Below are 16977 nucleotides of genomic sequence, written 5' to 3'. Positions count from 1 at the left end.
TACACATTTATTCAGTCATTCAGCCATCAAATGCTTACTGGATGCCAGCATTGGAGATGCAAAATGAATATGCTATGGCCCCTGAACTTCTCGAGTCTGATAGAACGGACAAGCACATAGAGAATCTCAATGGTGTGCAATAAATACAGGGTGATATTAGAAAAAGAACACTCACTTTAATTTGGAAAAGCATCATCAAAAGGAAGAAATAGAAGGGTAGTCCAGGCAATGAAAATGGCATTTAAAAAGGCATGGAGGTAGAGAAAGGAAAGCACTTTGGGGTCATGGCAAAACAGCTCAAAATGAGCAGATGTGGGTAGAGAGATAGGCTGAAGCCTGATGACCAGAGTCTTTGAATATCATATTTTGAATTTTGGATTTTACCCTGAAACTAATAGAGAAGAATTCTTTGATAGATATTAAACAGAAATAAAATGATCAGAACTACAGAAGGACAATGTTCTGGGGCAGTATGATATAGTGTCCGTAAAACAATTGGATGTTTAATTCGCCAAAGTAGGTTGTGAGAAAAGTTACATTTGTGTTCTTGGAAGAGAAATTAACCTTCTTCAAATGGATGACTGGATCCTTTTCTCAGTAGTTGCTCTCCTTGTACTTAGGACTTCCAACCAAGGGAAGTTGAAGGAGAAGGTGTTACTCTCAGGCACCATCTGAGCATTATTGAGAGTACTTGAGAACTTGTGGCTATCACCTTTCAATTGAATACATGTCATGTGGGCACTTCCAGCTCTGCTGGCAGTAGCCAACGCAGATCCAAGAAAAGGGCAGTAACAATAAGAATTGCCTACACTGTCATGGGAGTTATTAAAGAGCTGACTGGGAAAGTTATTTAATACATCTGCTCCTATTCTTTCATCTTGTTCAAATTGTGCCTGCATCAAATGTAAACTTCTGCTTTAGTTATTCTGCTGGTCAGCCATCTTCTTTCAACATAATCAGTATTTTTCTTCTTTGAATATAATCTTATTTTTCCAAATGAAATGTTTTTGTTATTAAATGTTTTTGTTTTATTACTTTAAAAAAGTAAATTTTATTTATTTAATTCCTTGAACTGGTAGCACATTCACATAGTTCAAGCATCAAAAAGTATAAAAAGATATACAGCAATGTCTCCTTTCCTCCCTTATTCTCTATCTGCCTATCTCCACAAAACAGGTAACCAATATTATCAGTTTCTCATTTACACGTCCCAAGATTTAAAAAACATATATGCAAGCCAGTACAAGTATATTTTCTCTTCTTTTTTAAACTCCCATTGCAGTACACATTGGCACTTTGCAGTACACATTGGCACTCTTTTCTCCCCTACTTAAAAGTAAATCTTGGAGGCTAGATGCAGTGGTTTACACCTATGATCCCAGCACTTTGGGAAGCTGAGGCAAGCAGATCACTGGAGGTCAGGAGTTCGAGACCAGCCTGACCAACATGGTGAAACCCCGTCTCTACTAAAAATACAAAAAATTAGCCAGGTGTGGTGGTTCACACCTGTAATCCCAGCTACTCAGGAGGCTGAGGCAGGCACATCACTTGAACCCAGAGGCAGAGGTTGCAGTGAGCTGAGATCGCACCACTGGACTCCAGCCTGGGTGACAGAACAAGACTCTGTCTCAAAATAATAATAATAATAAATATTGGAGATTGTATTAGTCAGCTCAGACTGCCATAACAAAATACTATAGATTGGGTGGCTTAAACAATGGAAATTAATTTTCTTACAGTTCTGGAGGCTGAAAGTCCAAGATCAGGGCACCAGCATGGTCAGATTCTGGTGAGGGCTCTCTTCCCGGTTTTCAGATGGCTTTCTTCTCACTATGTCCTAACATGCAGATAGAGAACCAGCAAGCTTTCTGGCATCTAATCTTATAAAGGCACTAATCACATCATGAGAGTCCCACCCTCATAACCTCATCTAACCCCAGTTACATCCCAAAGGCCTCATCTCCAAATATCATCATCATATTGAGGGTTAGGACTTAAACACATGAGTTTTGAGGGAGACATGAACATTCATTTCTTAACAGAGATCTTTCCATATAGACATATAAAGAGCTTCCCTATTCTTTTTTACAGTTGCACAGTATACTACTGTGGCATCAAATACCCTTAATGTCAAAACTGGGAAAACTGAAGCTGTCCTTAATCATTTTTTTGCTAATAGGATCTGCAGAAACAAAGTTAGAGAGCTAGAGTCCTAGAGACTGAAAGGTGATGTTTCTGATGAGGTTAGACATAAACTGGAATTATATTCTGATGACTGGTGAAAAAGTATTAAAAGTCAGGCAACATGTTCAGTGTATATTCATTAGCATGTCTTTAGATCCTCAAAATTTCAGCATTCTGAATCAAATACGGTTGAATTTTCTAATATGAAGATGGTGACTGCATTTGAAAATGCAAATTAATAGACATACGCTATGAAATGTATTTTTGTCATGTCACTACTTATAAACAATAGTCAACTTGCACCCAGCTGTTACTTACCAGGCATGTTATACAGGCCATTCTAGCCATTCTAAACATGTTTAGTGGAAGTTCTGAGAAAATGTTAGCACAGAAGATTTAGTGGTCTTTGTGAATAAAGTTAAAATGGTTATTCAGACCAGAAAAGGGAAAGAACTAAGGAACAAAGAAGGGAAAAACAGTATGACCACAAAATACGTTTGGACAACCCTACTGAAAGCAAAAATAATAGGGTGTGTGCTATTCCAGCAGCCTGAACTATCACTACCTGAAGGAAGAGAAGGCAGAGACAGAGTAAATGTCTGTAAAATATGGCTGAAATTAGATTCAGGGATAAGGAGGGAAAAATCAATCATGGAATTAGGGTTTCAAGCCTAGGTGACTCAGTAAAAGAGTAACACTGTTGGCTGAGATAAGGTGGAAGATATTTGGAGTGGGGTAAGAGTTTATTTTACTATACATTTTCTTTGGGGGCTAGTGGGACATCTAGGTTAAAATTATCAGCAGGCAATTAACAGAGGTTGAAGAAAAGAATTTGTTGGTGGTTTCAAGGAGTATTTATGAGAATCAGAGAGAGAGGGAGAGAAGGAAGGACAGAATGATAGAGACCACTCACATTTAGAGATAGAAGGGAAAAGATGGACATTGAAGGAAAGAGGAATGGTTAAAGGGAGAGGAGGCAAATCAAGGTAATGAGGTTACAAAAACCAAGGAAGGAGGATGTAGTTAACTGTGTCAAATACTGGAAGATAAAGTTATGAACACCTAACATAGTATTTTAGGAGACAGAATCAGATTTTAAGACATTAGGTAATGAGTTGAACAGTGATATAGTAAAATTAAAAAATATTTTATATTGATGGTTTTTTGAAATGATCACGGAGGGAAGAAGAAAGACAGGATTATGATATTATTCCATATTTATATTCTACTTCAGAGTAACAGAGCACTTTCCCAAATATGATCTCATTTGATACTGTTTCAAGAGGTAGGCTTGTGGTGGATAAGTGGAGAAAGATGCAATGAAGAGAGATAGTTGAAAATGCAAATAGAAGATGAAGGAATGAATGAAGTTAGTTTTCTAAGGAGGTAGACGAGGGAAGAATTTAGTGCTGGAAAAGACTAGGAATACCTCTAATTTTGAGACAGAAAAGAAGAAAAAGTGAGTTCATGAAAATATAGGAACAATTTGAGGTAAAAATAGTTTAGAAAGATTCATGACTAAAAGACCTGAAAGTAATCAAGGTAACCTTGAATTGAGGGCTGAACTGACAGGAGAAATGTGAAATGAGTGGGAAAATAATGATGTTGGCATAAAAAGTCAAAACACTGACTCTTCACCCAGTCACAAGCTCTCCGTATCTCTAACACAGTATAATAGTTCTCCCACTAATGTAATGATGAGTGGTCATTGAACCACTGGAGACAAGGGCAAACAGTTCAATGTCTTAAATAAACCCAGCAAAGCCATTAAGCAAAGTTCATTCACTATACAATCCAATTTATAAGTCTGCTTTGAGTACCACTCCCCCAAGCCCATGCTACAGGAAGGAAAAGCATTAAGCAATCTGTTAAAATAATGCTTTCCAACAGGACAAGACAGCCTGCAATTTTTCAACCAACAGGGATGTTAGTCTGTGGTCCAGCCTCCAGACACTCTCTTTAGAAAGTTCTGCTTTCTCTAAGATAATGCCCAAATGTTTATAACTTCCTTCTTTAAATAGTATGCATATTAAGAAATAAATTTAAGTCTGTAGTCTATGAGATAACACAAGTGGGGGACAAAATTATGATAGGCCTCCCTTCCTGGCTGGGCAGTCCATGTGACATGTCTGCTCAGGGCTCATGGCATCTCAGCCAGACATTCTGAGATTGTGGCCTCTTGGCTCCTTGAGCCAACTCTACCATTAAAATATTAATTTCTCTATTATAACTCATTGAAGGTAAAGGTTATGATTTTTGCTTGCCCAATACACTTCCCTCTATTCTAATGACAACAGTAACATGTACTCTTTTTTTTTTTTTTTTTGAGACAGTCTTGCTCTGTTGCCTAGGCTGGAGTGCAGTGGTGTGATCTCCACTCACTGCAACTTCTGCCTCCCAGGCTCAAATGAGCCTCCCACCTCAGCCTCCCAAGTAGCTGGGACTTCAAGTGTGTGCCATCATGCCCAGCTAGCTTTTTTTGTATTTCTGTAGAGATGAGGTTTCACTAAGTTAGCCAGGCTGGTCTCGAGCTCCTAACATGTCGTGTGCTCTTAATTGGGCCAATTATATTACTCCATCTTCCTGGCTTGGTGATTGGCTCAGGGAAGAGTATATGACCTAAACTGATTCAATGCAAGTGATTGTTAGGATTGTTTTCAAACTGCAGACAAAGACAAAGGAATCCTCTTTCTTTGCTGGTAGAACTGCTGTTAGGATGAGATGAGAGATCATAGTTGCTAGGATTCATGTTCCCCATGGCATGGAGAAAGCTCATCTGCAAAGAGAACTGGAAACATACATCAGAAATAGAGAGTATAAGCCCTAAAAGTGTGCTTGCCACTGAGTCCAGACATCCATAGGACCAGCTGTCCACATTCTGTGTTAGGGTGACATCAGCCAGCAAATTCTCTTTTTTGTGTGATCAAGTTGGAATTCCGTCATTTGCAAAGTAGCCCAACTTGTACACAGAATGTCTTATACTTACAAGGTGCCCAATAAACATATATTGGTTATCTGGTTGGTTTGATGTCAGTGTTTTTTCTGTATCTTTTGCTTGTGTACTTTGTACTCTATACCCTCATTCTCAATAAGGCTTGTTCAAAACAAAGTCTGCAGTTTGCCTGTAATAACTAGGTGCCCTAACCCCCTATACTGGCATGAGGAATATGTCTGTGTTTCAGTTTCCTAATTTATAAAATATGGCAAATAATAATAGCAGCTACTTATTTAGTATCTACTAAATTTCAGGTGCTGGTCTAACACTTAACATACATTATCCTAATTCTTATGGCAACTTTATGAGACATGCATAATGATCCTCATTTTATGGATGAGGAAGCCGAGATGCAAATGAGGTTAAATGAAGTGACCAAAGTAATACAGCTTGACTGGCAGAATTCAGATTCATACCCAGGCTTGTCTGAGTCTGTGTTCTTTTGAATGTCCTATGATGTCCTACTTATTCAAAAAGCTTTTGTGTGTGTAATAAGATAATGCAGGTAAAATTGCTCTAAAAATAGAAAATGTTCAGAAATCATTCTCTAATTAACAATAAAAAAATGCAAAAATGGACTCAAATATTAACAAGGAAGACTTAGGTTAAGTGGAACATTGTGACTACCCAAATTGCAGCATTAGAAACAGTAATAGAAAAAAATAAATGCAGAATCTCATATAAATGTGAAATTTTATGAAGAGGGAAAGTGCAGCCAAGATTCTGTTCCATTTCTGTAATCTCAGTAAAACTCGAAAGGACATAGATAAGCATTGCTAAGCTAGGGAGAACTAGATCTCACTTCTCATTTTCCTCATTGGACCATTGATATCAGCACGTGGAATTTCCTTTGTGATCCTGTTGATGGACAGCATTTATAAAATAATGAACATTCTGATTTACAGATCTGAACGGCAATATCAGTAATGTTTAAAATGAACAAACATATATACTTACACTGTCTGTGTAGCATTAAGATATATATAAACCTAATTTTTGTATAAGTTTAACGGAAAGAAATGTAAGGCCAAGTCTATGTGTTAAATGACATTTTGTAGTAAAACCCTTATGTTTTTCAGCTTGTAATTACTCTCAAACAATGTCAAGGGAACCAACCACATTATGAACTGTATATGTCCATTTTCTTCATTAGACTATGAGTGCTTTGGGTACAGAAACTGTGCCCTACATATCTTCTTACCCCTAGAATCTAGCATAGATAAAACTTGGCATATGTCACAAAGGGTTGCATTATCACTTTATGGGTCCTGGAAACTTTTGCCTTCATGGGCTCCTTCCTTCATTAAAAAATATTTAAAATTATATTTTATGATCATCCTGGTATGAAAATGAATATATTAATATTATATATACTTTCGTTGACCTAAAATTTTATCTTTTTCTTCTGATTTTAAAATAAAAAAATTTGTTTTCTTCTGATTTTAAAAGACTGTTTTTATAGGCCTCTAAAAGTATTGTGGGCCCCAGGTGCTATGCCTACCTTGCTTAGGGATAAGTCAGTCAAATTCTATGTGTTAAATATATTTTTGTTAACTGAATGAAATGAATAAATGACTTAAAGTTAAGTTGGTGGTAGTGATTCTTAAAGCTTCTATTTTGGAGTGACTTTCAGCTTAAAAAATTTTTCAAAAGCAAATAATTAATAAAATCACCACAACATACTAATATTCATTTAATCTGAAGCCAACTATTGAAGTTTAGTACTGTAAACAAAATTAAAACCCAAGGGCAGTGTAGAAGGCTGTCAAAGTGGCAAAATAAATATTTTAAAATAATATCAGAGGTTGCTCCAATATTGAACAAACATTGCACACCTCTTAAATAGAGAAATTTAAATATTTTCTTTTTAAAATTCTGACATTCCAAAAGAGTCAGTTCAGAAGGTAGATACTTTAAAAAATGTGGGCTTATACTTGGAGCCACATGGTTATTGACTAGAATTTAGTTAAGCATGTGCCTGGAACGCTAGACCTGCTGCCTTTCACAACATTGCTTTTGGAACTCAGCATCTCTCCACTGTTGCTTCCAGAGACAGCTTTTTAAAATGGAAAATTGATTGATGAAATCTTAGGCATGAATACATGCCAACACATCTAATAAATTAAAATACTGTCATTTTATAAGAAAGGTTTATTGGCTAACTGTGTATTTCTAGTAATTCAAAGTCTAGTGTTTAATTTACATAATGAAATGCAGAAATCAATTACTTGGTCAGTAGTAAGGTGAAACTGATGTTCAGAAGTATGTTTTGGGATGCAACCAGGCTGGCTTATCCACTGACTTAAAATGTAGAAGGTCATATCTGAGCAGTTTTTTCCCCCTTCTGAATGTATTGAACAATGTCCAGAATATGAGGAAGCATCTTTGCATTGTCTGGATAGGGTTGTGTGCAGATTAATATCTGGATAATAATTCAGATTTGCCCTTCCAAAAAGGATATCACACATATAAAGTAGTGCTGGTATTTATAGGATGGGCATTTACCAGAACAGCTCTTAAAGGCTACATAATAAAATTGCATTAAGGCTGCCTAACTTAATTAAACATAGCTACTGAAATGAATTCAGCTAATGGATTCTGCTTCCCCAAAGAGTACTCTCTCTTCATAATAATTTTAAAAGCAAAAACATGTTTTTCCTCCTCTTTTTCATAATATGTAGCCACCTGATCAAGAGTAGAGTTGGGAGAGAGACTGTCCCTACCACCCAGGAGACAGCAGGAGGGAGAGGTCATCTAGTGATCACACTCCTGCTTCTCCTCTCCAAGGGCAAAGGGCTGCCTCAGCAGCTGTCACATCCTGCTGCCCTTTGAAACAGAAAACCAGTCTAGAGTTTCACACTTATCTCCTGCTTTGCATTACCAAATCGGCAGTCTTGCTAGACCCTAGTAATTGCCTTTCATAGATGAAGGAAGTGAACGCTCTAGGGAATGGTGAATGGGGAGGGCATTTGCGTTTGGGAAGGGGCAGTACCTGGTTCAGCTGTCTGCCATCCATCAGATGGTTCTGCAGATGAAACAAGCACAGAGGAGGAAGAGAACACACAAGGTCACTTGATCTATCTCAGGCAGGCAGGCAGAATCATATCTTTGTGCACAGTGAACCATAGAGTCTTGTGAGGAGGTTGCTAGTCATACAAAGGCACATCATGAAGGACTTCAAAGATTCCCATTGTGGACTCACAAATCACAGTTACTCAACTCACCTTCTAGTCAGACTAGCCCCTGTTTTCCCACATTTCCCATACAATGTCCTGCTTTTGCCATCTTACTGCTCATTAGCAGTTCCAGCAGAGGGCAGGCGGGGGAAAGGAGAGGAGTTGTATATTATAGCCAAATATGTCTTCTGAACGTGTTAAGGCAAATTTTCTGGATTACTTAGGCAACAGATGTCTTTCTGTCCAATTTTTTTTTTTTTTTTTTTTTTTTTTACTGTCTATCTGTCTGTATAGGTATTTCTAGTTTTCAGGGTCTCCTCTCTCAAGGAATTTACAATCTGGCTTGGGAAAGCAAAATGAAGACACATGAAATAATGAGAAAGCCATGCCATAAAGCCATCCCTGTTATTCCAAGCAAAGTCATGGGTTTGAAGAGAAGGAAGAGAGGTCTTCATGCACTGAAGTTGGTGATAGCATTTGTACATTAAAAATATAAATTGAAGTCAACAATTAGTGCAGAGAAGTGAGACTCAGCAAATGGGCAGATGTAATTGTTGAAAATTCTGTAAACAGGCTTGGGTAACAGTCCCATAGAGAGGACTTGTAGGCATCCAGTGAGAATGTGGTTTTTGTAGGACAAAGGTCTCACTGGATCTCAGTACCAAGCCTTTGCCATGATCAGCTGGAGTGAAGGCGCTGGGACACTGAAGATTGGTTGGCATTCCGGGAGGAAAAATATTCAGTATCTTTCCATATCATTCATTAAGGTCTGTGTGACAATGTCATGAGCAATTCACTACTGGGAGGTCTTCATCAGATAAACAGGGCTGCAAAATTCATGGCCAAGGAATGTGGACTGGAGAGACACTCCCAGACACAGCTGCTACCTGAACACCCAGAGCTGGCTGGGAACCAAGGAGACATGCTGAAACCAGGAGCCTCAGCGACGAGTGGCAACGTTACAGACGCTTAATCCTGAAATGAAAAGTAATTGCTTCTGGCTTAAAGAATAAAGGAAAAACAAGATCAGCCTTGGCTGGATTACATTTTTTAAAAATACAACCATGCTAAAGACCGGGTTCTGCTACTTGCTTGGTGTTTGAAAATGTGAGGAAATGGATATTTTCTGTCAATGTAATTTAAATCTATCCAGGAGTATTGACATATAAGAACACTTGAATGCAAGTACATTTTGATTAATATAATTAAATCAAATGTGTTTACTTTTAGCTGTAAAGGAGGACATCTAAAATTTAACTTACCTAATATACATTTAGAAGGTCTTTCTTGAAAATAGCTCTTGCTTTGTATTTTGAAGCATTTCCTACTGAAAAGTCTTGGCCAAAGTTACCAGAGTTCCTTTTCCATACAGATGAAACTGCAAATGGAGAAATATGGAAGCAGAGAGAGGGGAAAGGCATTTTAATACCTCTAATATATTTCTGTGATGAAATAGTCTTCTCTAGAGAGAAAAGAATTCATGAAAATTCACTAAGGAACAGCTGCAAGTTTGTTATTGTTAGAATAATAGAAAGATGACTTTAACTCACAACTGAGTAAGTAATATTTGTGTTCTTACTTGTTTACCCCTCAAGACCTACAGAATGGCAAATGTCAGGAGATGTTCTGTATATAGAGTCGGTATTTTCCTTGAAAGCAAGAGAGCAATGACACAGAGTAAAAACAAAGTAAGAATAAGAGGAAAACAAATCTTTCCTTTCCAGTTCCAATTTTTAAGTTATATGTATTAATTTAAGATATTTGTAGCAGACTCACAATGATGTACAGCAAATTAATTGAATTATATCTTGTATCCTAGAACTGAAGCTGCTTTGTTTCCTGTTTGGTTGAGTCATATGAAATTGTCTACACAAATAGCAATTTCATATAATTTAACCTAATATCATAAACCTTCACAGGAATTCATCAACCAATAATAACCAGTAAGTTATTACTGGTTATTAAAAACTAGCTGGTTTTCCTGCCATCATTCAGCACGAACACTAATACTATAAAACTAATATAACACGTACTATCTTCTTGCAGGCCTTAACATTGAGGACATTCTGCATAAAGGAACAAAGGCTATTTACAGACAATGTTCACAGTTTGTGTTTCTGCTTCATTAATTCGAAACAGAAAAAAATAATTCTTATACCAGAAATGTTTTGGATACCACCAGGATGACTTAACCTAGCAGAACAGCACAATGACTGACAATTGTGTCTGCTTCTTGTGAGCTCAGACTGATGAACAACTGGAAGGCCAGCCACAGGCCCAATAACCTGATGCACAGTGATCACAAACATAAGGATTTATTTAAATAAAAGGTGTCATACAGCTCATGAGGTAAAGAAACAGCCACAAATAGCACTAAGAATGCAAAAAATGGCTGTGAGTTGTACTCTCTATTGGTATATAACACACAGCTGGTGACCCAAAAAGCCATGGTATTTCCAAAGGCGAGGGACTATGGTACTTAGCAACACTTTGCAGATTTAAAAAGAAAAGACAGCAGTCCTTTTTACAGCAGTGTTCTGTCATTCTCTGCTAAGAAAGAGTACTAACTGTTAAATTGGCCCCAACTATCTTTTTCACATTGAACATGATTCAGATGTTAACATGGTTTCCATTATCATTACAGGAAATTTTTAGATAATCTTTCTGATCTTGCAAAATACAATAATGTCCAAAGGAAATAGAAATTTAAAGTATAATGTGAACATATATTTTAACTGAGATACACAATGATTGCAAACATTTAAATGATTAGGAAGTACATATTTATGGTATGTTGAATGCAATTTTAACTCAAATATGATACTTGCAGATTTAAGGCAATCTGTTCTCTACATAAAAAATAAGATTATAAAATGTAACACAGTTATACTAATGCAATTTCTCATGTTATATATTATTAAATCATCAATGACACATTTTCTTTAAACACCAGATGACCTTGAGAGAAGCAAAGTTCTTTCTTCCCCCTGAGATTTCAAGTAGAGTCATCCCTTACTACTTGCATTTTGCTTTCTGGTGATGGAACTAGAATTACTGACAGTTCAAATATAATTACCAGCATCTCTCTGGGTGAACTAACCCCCTAGTGTCTTAAAACTCGCCTTCCAGAAGGAAATATATCTCTTCAAATTATACTTCATTAATAGTGAAGCTTAACGAGCCTTTAAAATACAGTCTTAAAGTGGTTTCATTCTCCCCATCTCCTTGCCAGTATTTCCCTTCCTCTCTAAGCATCCTTCTCTTCTCCTTCTCCAGGGTGAATTTTGAAGAGATTCTGAGGGATAGCCAACAGGACTATAGCGGTGACTTCCCTCAAAGATTGCTTCATCCAACCCAGCAGGTAGGGGCTGTAAAGGACTTCACATACGACATTTGGAAAATACAGTAATCAGAGTAAACCTAGGAAGTTTTCCAGAATTGCTCTAATATCAACCTTTATTTCATTTCTTTTAAAGACAATTGATTATTTAAAGCAAAAATAATAAAACTTATCGTGGAGCTGTTAACTTATGTAGAAGTATGACAATAGTGCAAAGAACATATTGGAAAACAGAAAATTTGCTTTTGTAGGTTTTTTATACTACACATGTAGTGATGTGAAATCATAGTAGATTCTGCTAAGCTAAGGATGCACATTTCAGTCCCTAGATCGCCCAAAATAAAACAACAACATATAGTTTTCAAGCCAATAGAGGAAATAAAATGAAATATTAAAACATTTTCGAGCCCTGTGTGGTGGCTCATGCCTATAATCCCAGCACTTTGAGAGGCTGAGGTGGGCAGATCACTTGAGGTCAGGAGTTTGAGACTAGCCTGGACAACGTGGTGAAACCCTGTCTCTACCAAAAAAATACAAAAATTAGCCGGAGGTAGTGGCGTACGCCTGTAGTCCCAGTTACTTGGGAAGCTGAGGTAGGAGAACCACTTGAACCCAGGAGGTGGAGGTTGCAGTGAGCAGAGATCGCGCCACTGCCTTCCAGCCTGGGTGACAAAGTGAGACCCTGTCTCAAAAAAATAAAAATAATAAAAAAAATTCTCAACAAATTCAAAAGAAGGAAGAAAAGGAGAAACAAAGGAACAACAACAACAGGAGACAAAACAAAACAAATAGATGGGAGAAAATAAATAGCAAAATAGTAGCTGTAACCTCAACATCGAACAAAACACTCCAATTAACAGGCAGAGATTATCAAACTGAATAAAAAAACAAGAACTAATGCTATAGAGTTTATAAAAGAGATGCTTTATGTATAAAGCATAAGTATAAACAAGTTAGAAGTAAAAGGGATAAAAAAAGAATATATATATTTTTAATTTCATTGATCTACTTGTCTGTCTTTTTACTATACCACAATAACTTTATTAATGTATCTTGAATTTAACAAGATCCCTAGGTAATTCATATATACATTAAATTTAAGAAATAATAAGTAGATAGCCCTTTTGAGGTATTTAGCAATGATAAAAAGAAACTTCTTGAGGCCGGGTGTGGTGGCTCACGCCTGTAATCCCAGCACTTTGGGAGGCCAAGGTGGGTGGCTCACAAGGTCAGGAGTTCGAGACCAGCCTGGCCAATATGTTGAAACTCCATCTCTACTAAAAATACAAAAAAATTAGCTGGGTGTGGTGGCACATGCCTGTAATCCCACCTACTTGGGAGGCTGAGGCAGGAGAATTGCTTGAACCTGGGAGGCGGAGGTTGCAGTGAGCCAAGATCGCACCACTGCACTCCAGCAACAGTGAGACTCCATCTCAAAAAAAAAAAAAAGAAACTTCTTGAATTGTTACCATTTAGAGAGGAATATCAAGTATTGATTAAGCCACTTACCTAAGGTTACAGAAGTGGACCAGATCCCAGATTTCCTGATTCCCAGACTATTGCAATGTCTACCAAAAACTCAGCTTTATAATTAAGTTTTACTCATTCAATAATAGGCCAGGAAAAAAGTAATTTCGATTTACCCACATATTTACCACTTCTAGCACTAGTCATTTTTTTCTGTTGATCTGAGTTTCTATCTGGTATCATTTCCTTTAGCCTGAAGAACTTCCTTTAATATTTCTTACAGTTTATGTGCACCATTGATACATTTGGGTTTTGCTTGGCAGTGTTTTTCTTCTTCCCCTTCCCCTTTCTTTCTCTCTCTTTTCTTTTCTTTCCTTCCTTCCTTCCCTCCTTCCTCTTTCTTTCTTTTCTTTTTTCTTTCTTTCTTCCTTCCTTCCTTCCTTCATCCTTCCTTTCTTCCTTCCTTCCTTTCTTTTCTCCTTCCTTCCTTCTTTCCTTCCTTCCTTCCTTTTTTCCTGTCTCTCTCCCTTCTTCCCTTCCCTTCCCATTTTCTCTTTTTTTCTTTCTTTCATTTTTTTAAGGGATCTTTATCTTTCACTAGGTTTCTCATTCCAGGTTGACAGGTTTTATTTCTTTTAGCACCTTAAAGGTGTTATTCAGTTCCCTTTTGGCTTATTGATAAATCAGCATTATTGTTCCCCTGGGTCTTGCGCAGAATGAGTCTTTTCCTCATACTGCTATTAAGACTTTTTTCTTTGATCCTTGGCTTTCATAAACCTGGTTATAATGTACCCATGAGTGGTTTTCTTTGTTTTTTATCCTGCGTGGAGTTTATTCAGATTCTTAGTTTATGGGTTAATATTTTTCACCAAATTGGGAATTTTTTCAGCTATCACTTCTTCAAATATATTTTCTGCCCCAATTTCTCTTTCATCTTTTTCTGGAACTCCAGTTTCACAGATGTTAGGCCACCTCATACTATTCCACGAGTCAGTGAGGCTCTGTTCATTTTTTTCAGTGCTTTTTTCTCTATGTGCTTCAGCTGAGATCATTTATATTGCCCTGTCTTCAATGTCACTATTTTTTTTTCTTCTATGGAATCTATTTTGCTGTTAAGCTCATTTAGGGATTTTTTTTTTTCATTTTAGGTATTACATTTTTCAGTTCTAGAATTTCTAGCTGGTTTTCTTTTATACTTTCCATTTTTCTAGTGAGAATTTCTATTTACTGGAGTCCATATTTTCTTTAAAATTTAAACATATTTATAAGAGTTGTTTTAAAGCCTTTGCTTGCTAATTTTAACATATCTGCTATCTCTGAGTATGTTTCTATTGACTTAAAAAAATCTGTTGTGGTCATGCCTCTTCATGTATCTAGTAATTTTTGAATTGTATGCTAGACATTAAACGCTACATTATCAGGTCTGGATTTAAAGAGTGTTAAGTTTTGTTACGTTAATTTACTAGTGGAGAAGCTTAATTTTTACAAAGCTGTTTTTAAACTTTATTTGGATGAACTTAGTATAGCCTTGAGTCCAGGGCTAGAGTAGCCCTCCTCCTACTGCCTGGCCTTTCTGGGTTCTTCACTGAAAACCCCAGAGAATCACTGAGAACATCTCCACTCAGAACATCTACATCTCCAGTTTTGTGCACCTTCTGGAATCTCCACCCAGTTTACAGCTCCCCAGTAGCTATTTGCCACCAGAGTCTCACCCAGAAAGTGAGAAGCTTAGCATTTGTCCAAAGACTTTATAGTACCCATATGCAGATTTCTGGACCTGTTTCTCTGTGCAGCTTTCTCTTCATTAGCCTGACCTACAAATTCCAACCACCTCAACAGCCCTGAACTGTGATCTCTGCCTCCTCAGAACAGTAAAGCAACCATTATCAACTTGGGCTCCATTTTGCTGTGCCTCCAGGAAAAAAGACAAGGTGACCAAGGGTTTCATCTCATGTGTTTCCCTTTTCCCAGGGATCAAAGTTCAACACTGGGTGAATTTCAATGTCTGAAAACAGTTGCTCCATATATTTTGTCCAGTTTTACAGCTATTTATGGCAAGAGGGCTGGTACTAGTAACTTCATCAAAGCCAGAAGCAGAAGTCCTTCACACTGGATACTTTTGCTCATCATCTCCTGTTTGAAATTCTCCCTGGTTTTTAGAACGCTAATCTTGATTTTCCTCCTAAATTTCTTATTATTCTTACACTACCTTCTCCTCCTCTTTATCCTTTAACCATGCTTCCCATGCCTAAATTATATTCATTCTTTAAAACCCAAAGTTTCTCCATAAAGCTTATCCAGTCCCCTACGCTGGAATTTATGCCAGGTATAAGTATATATGAACATACTTAACACTTTATTGGCACTGCTTCAGACAGCACTTTGCACTTTCTGCCTTTTGAACGATCATGTCACTTCCATATTGTAAACTCTTTGAAGACATGGACAATGTCTAATTTATCATTGTTTCTTCCTCAGAGCTTAACACAGTATTCCTCTATTCACCTTTAATTCTGATATGGTGCTACTGGTGGTTGCCCAACAACGAGAGGAAACGACATTTGCTGACTACACCCCACGCACTCTGCTAGATGCTTTGCACATGTTATCTTGCTTAATTCTTGAGAATGATACTGAAAAGTAAACACAACCAAATGACAACAAAGCCAGTGGCTCTGACTGAGATCACACATGCTCAACTGCTGGAATTTCAGTTCTTTGAATCTCTTCCTTTCTCCTGGGAAAATGTGACACTTTTGAGGACCTCCTTGCTGTCCCTTGCTTGTCACTGCCATCATTGCCCCCTTCTCAGGTCCCTCTGGCTTCAGCCTGGTGAGAGGCTGCTTCCCATGTTAGTACCTCCCTAAGAAGTTTTTCTTGTGGCATCACCACCACTGCTGCTTCCACCTATCCCCGCCGCCACCACCACTGCCATTGTTTCTGCAGTGCTGCAGCCACTGGTACAGGGCTGCTCCAGGCCAGGCAGTTTCTCACTGAAGCCTGGCCTGCATTAAAGAGTCCTCTTTTGCTGCTTCTCTTCTGGGTTCTCCAGAGATAGCCCTGCCTCTCCTGCCTCCTACCACCTCTGTCTGCAGAGGGAAGCCCTGGAGGAGTGACACTACCAGAACACTCGGTGCCTCTGCCTGCCTTTGTCTCCTGGAGTCAGATCTGCTTCTCCTTCAGCCAGATTTTCTCACTATCCATAGCTACCAGTCAGTGGATTGATGTCCCCCTGGTGGTGGATCTCATTGAACATGGACTCAGTAAATTGTTAAGTGTTTGCTAAGAACTTTTTATGTGTATGGAATCCTATTAATTGTCAAGAAATAAGTTAAAAAAAAAACCCAACAACCAAATTAATAATTTAAAAACAAACATTTTGTTTGATAAGAGTTCCTTGCTTTAAAAAAGTTGAAATATATTAGACTATATAGATGTTCTTTATCTTTTTGTTTGTTCATTTGTTTGAAATGGAGTTTCACTCTTGTTGCCCAAGCTGGAGTGCAATGGTGTGGTCTCAGCTCACTGCAACCTCCGCCTCCTGGGTTCAAGCGATGCTCCTGCCTCAGCTTCCTGAGTTGCTGAGATTACAGGTATGCGCCACCAGGCTAATTTTTTGTATTTTTAGTAGAAACGGGTTTTCACCATGTTAGCCAGGCTGGTCTCGAACTCCTGACCTCAGGTGATCCACCCACCTCGGGCCTCCCAAAGTGCTGAGAATACAGGCATAAGCCACTGCACCCGGCTGATGTTCTTTAAAGTTCAGCTATCTATCTATCTATCTATCTATCTATCTATCTATCTATCTATCTATC

At 37.8% G+C, this 16977-nt stretch overlaps 1 protein-coding gene across 3 annotated transcripts in view; it reads right to left on the bottom strand.

Moving 5' to 3' along the window:
- Positions 1 to 16977, bottom strand: part of DDAH1 (dimethylarginine dimethylaminohydrolase 1) — a 260786-nt gene that overhangs the window by 168005 nt on the left and 75804 nt on the right. For 2 of the 3 annotated variants that reach the window (XM_063800036.1, XM_009424459.4), the window contains exon 2: positions 9618 to 9733. The exons of the other annotated variant lie outside the window; for it this stretch is intronic. The gene's annotated coding sequence lies outside the window, so the exon portion shown is untranslated. The remainder of the gene's footprint in view (positions 1 to 9617; positions 9734 to 16977) is intronic. 3 annotated transcript variants of the gene reach the window in all.

This window comes from Pan troglodytes, chromosome 1 (genome assembly GCF_028858775.2).
Source record: "Pan troglodytes isolate AG18354 chromosome 1, NHGRI_mPanTro3-v2.0_pri, whole genome shotgun sequence".
In the NCBI taxonomy this organism is placed as follows: Eukaryota; Metazoa; Chordata; class Mammalia; order Primates; family Hominidae; genus Pan; species Pan troglodytes.
Note: the sequence above shows the minus strand (reverse complement) of the source record. Positions and strands in the feature narration are given on the sequence as shown.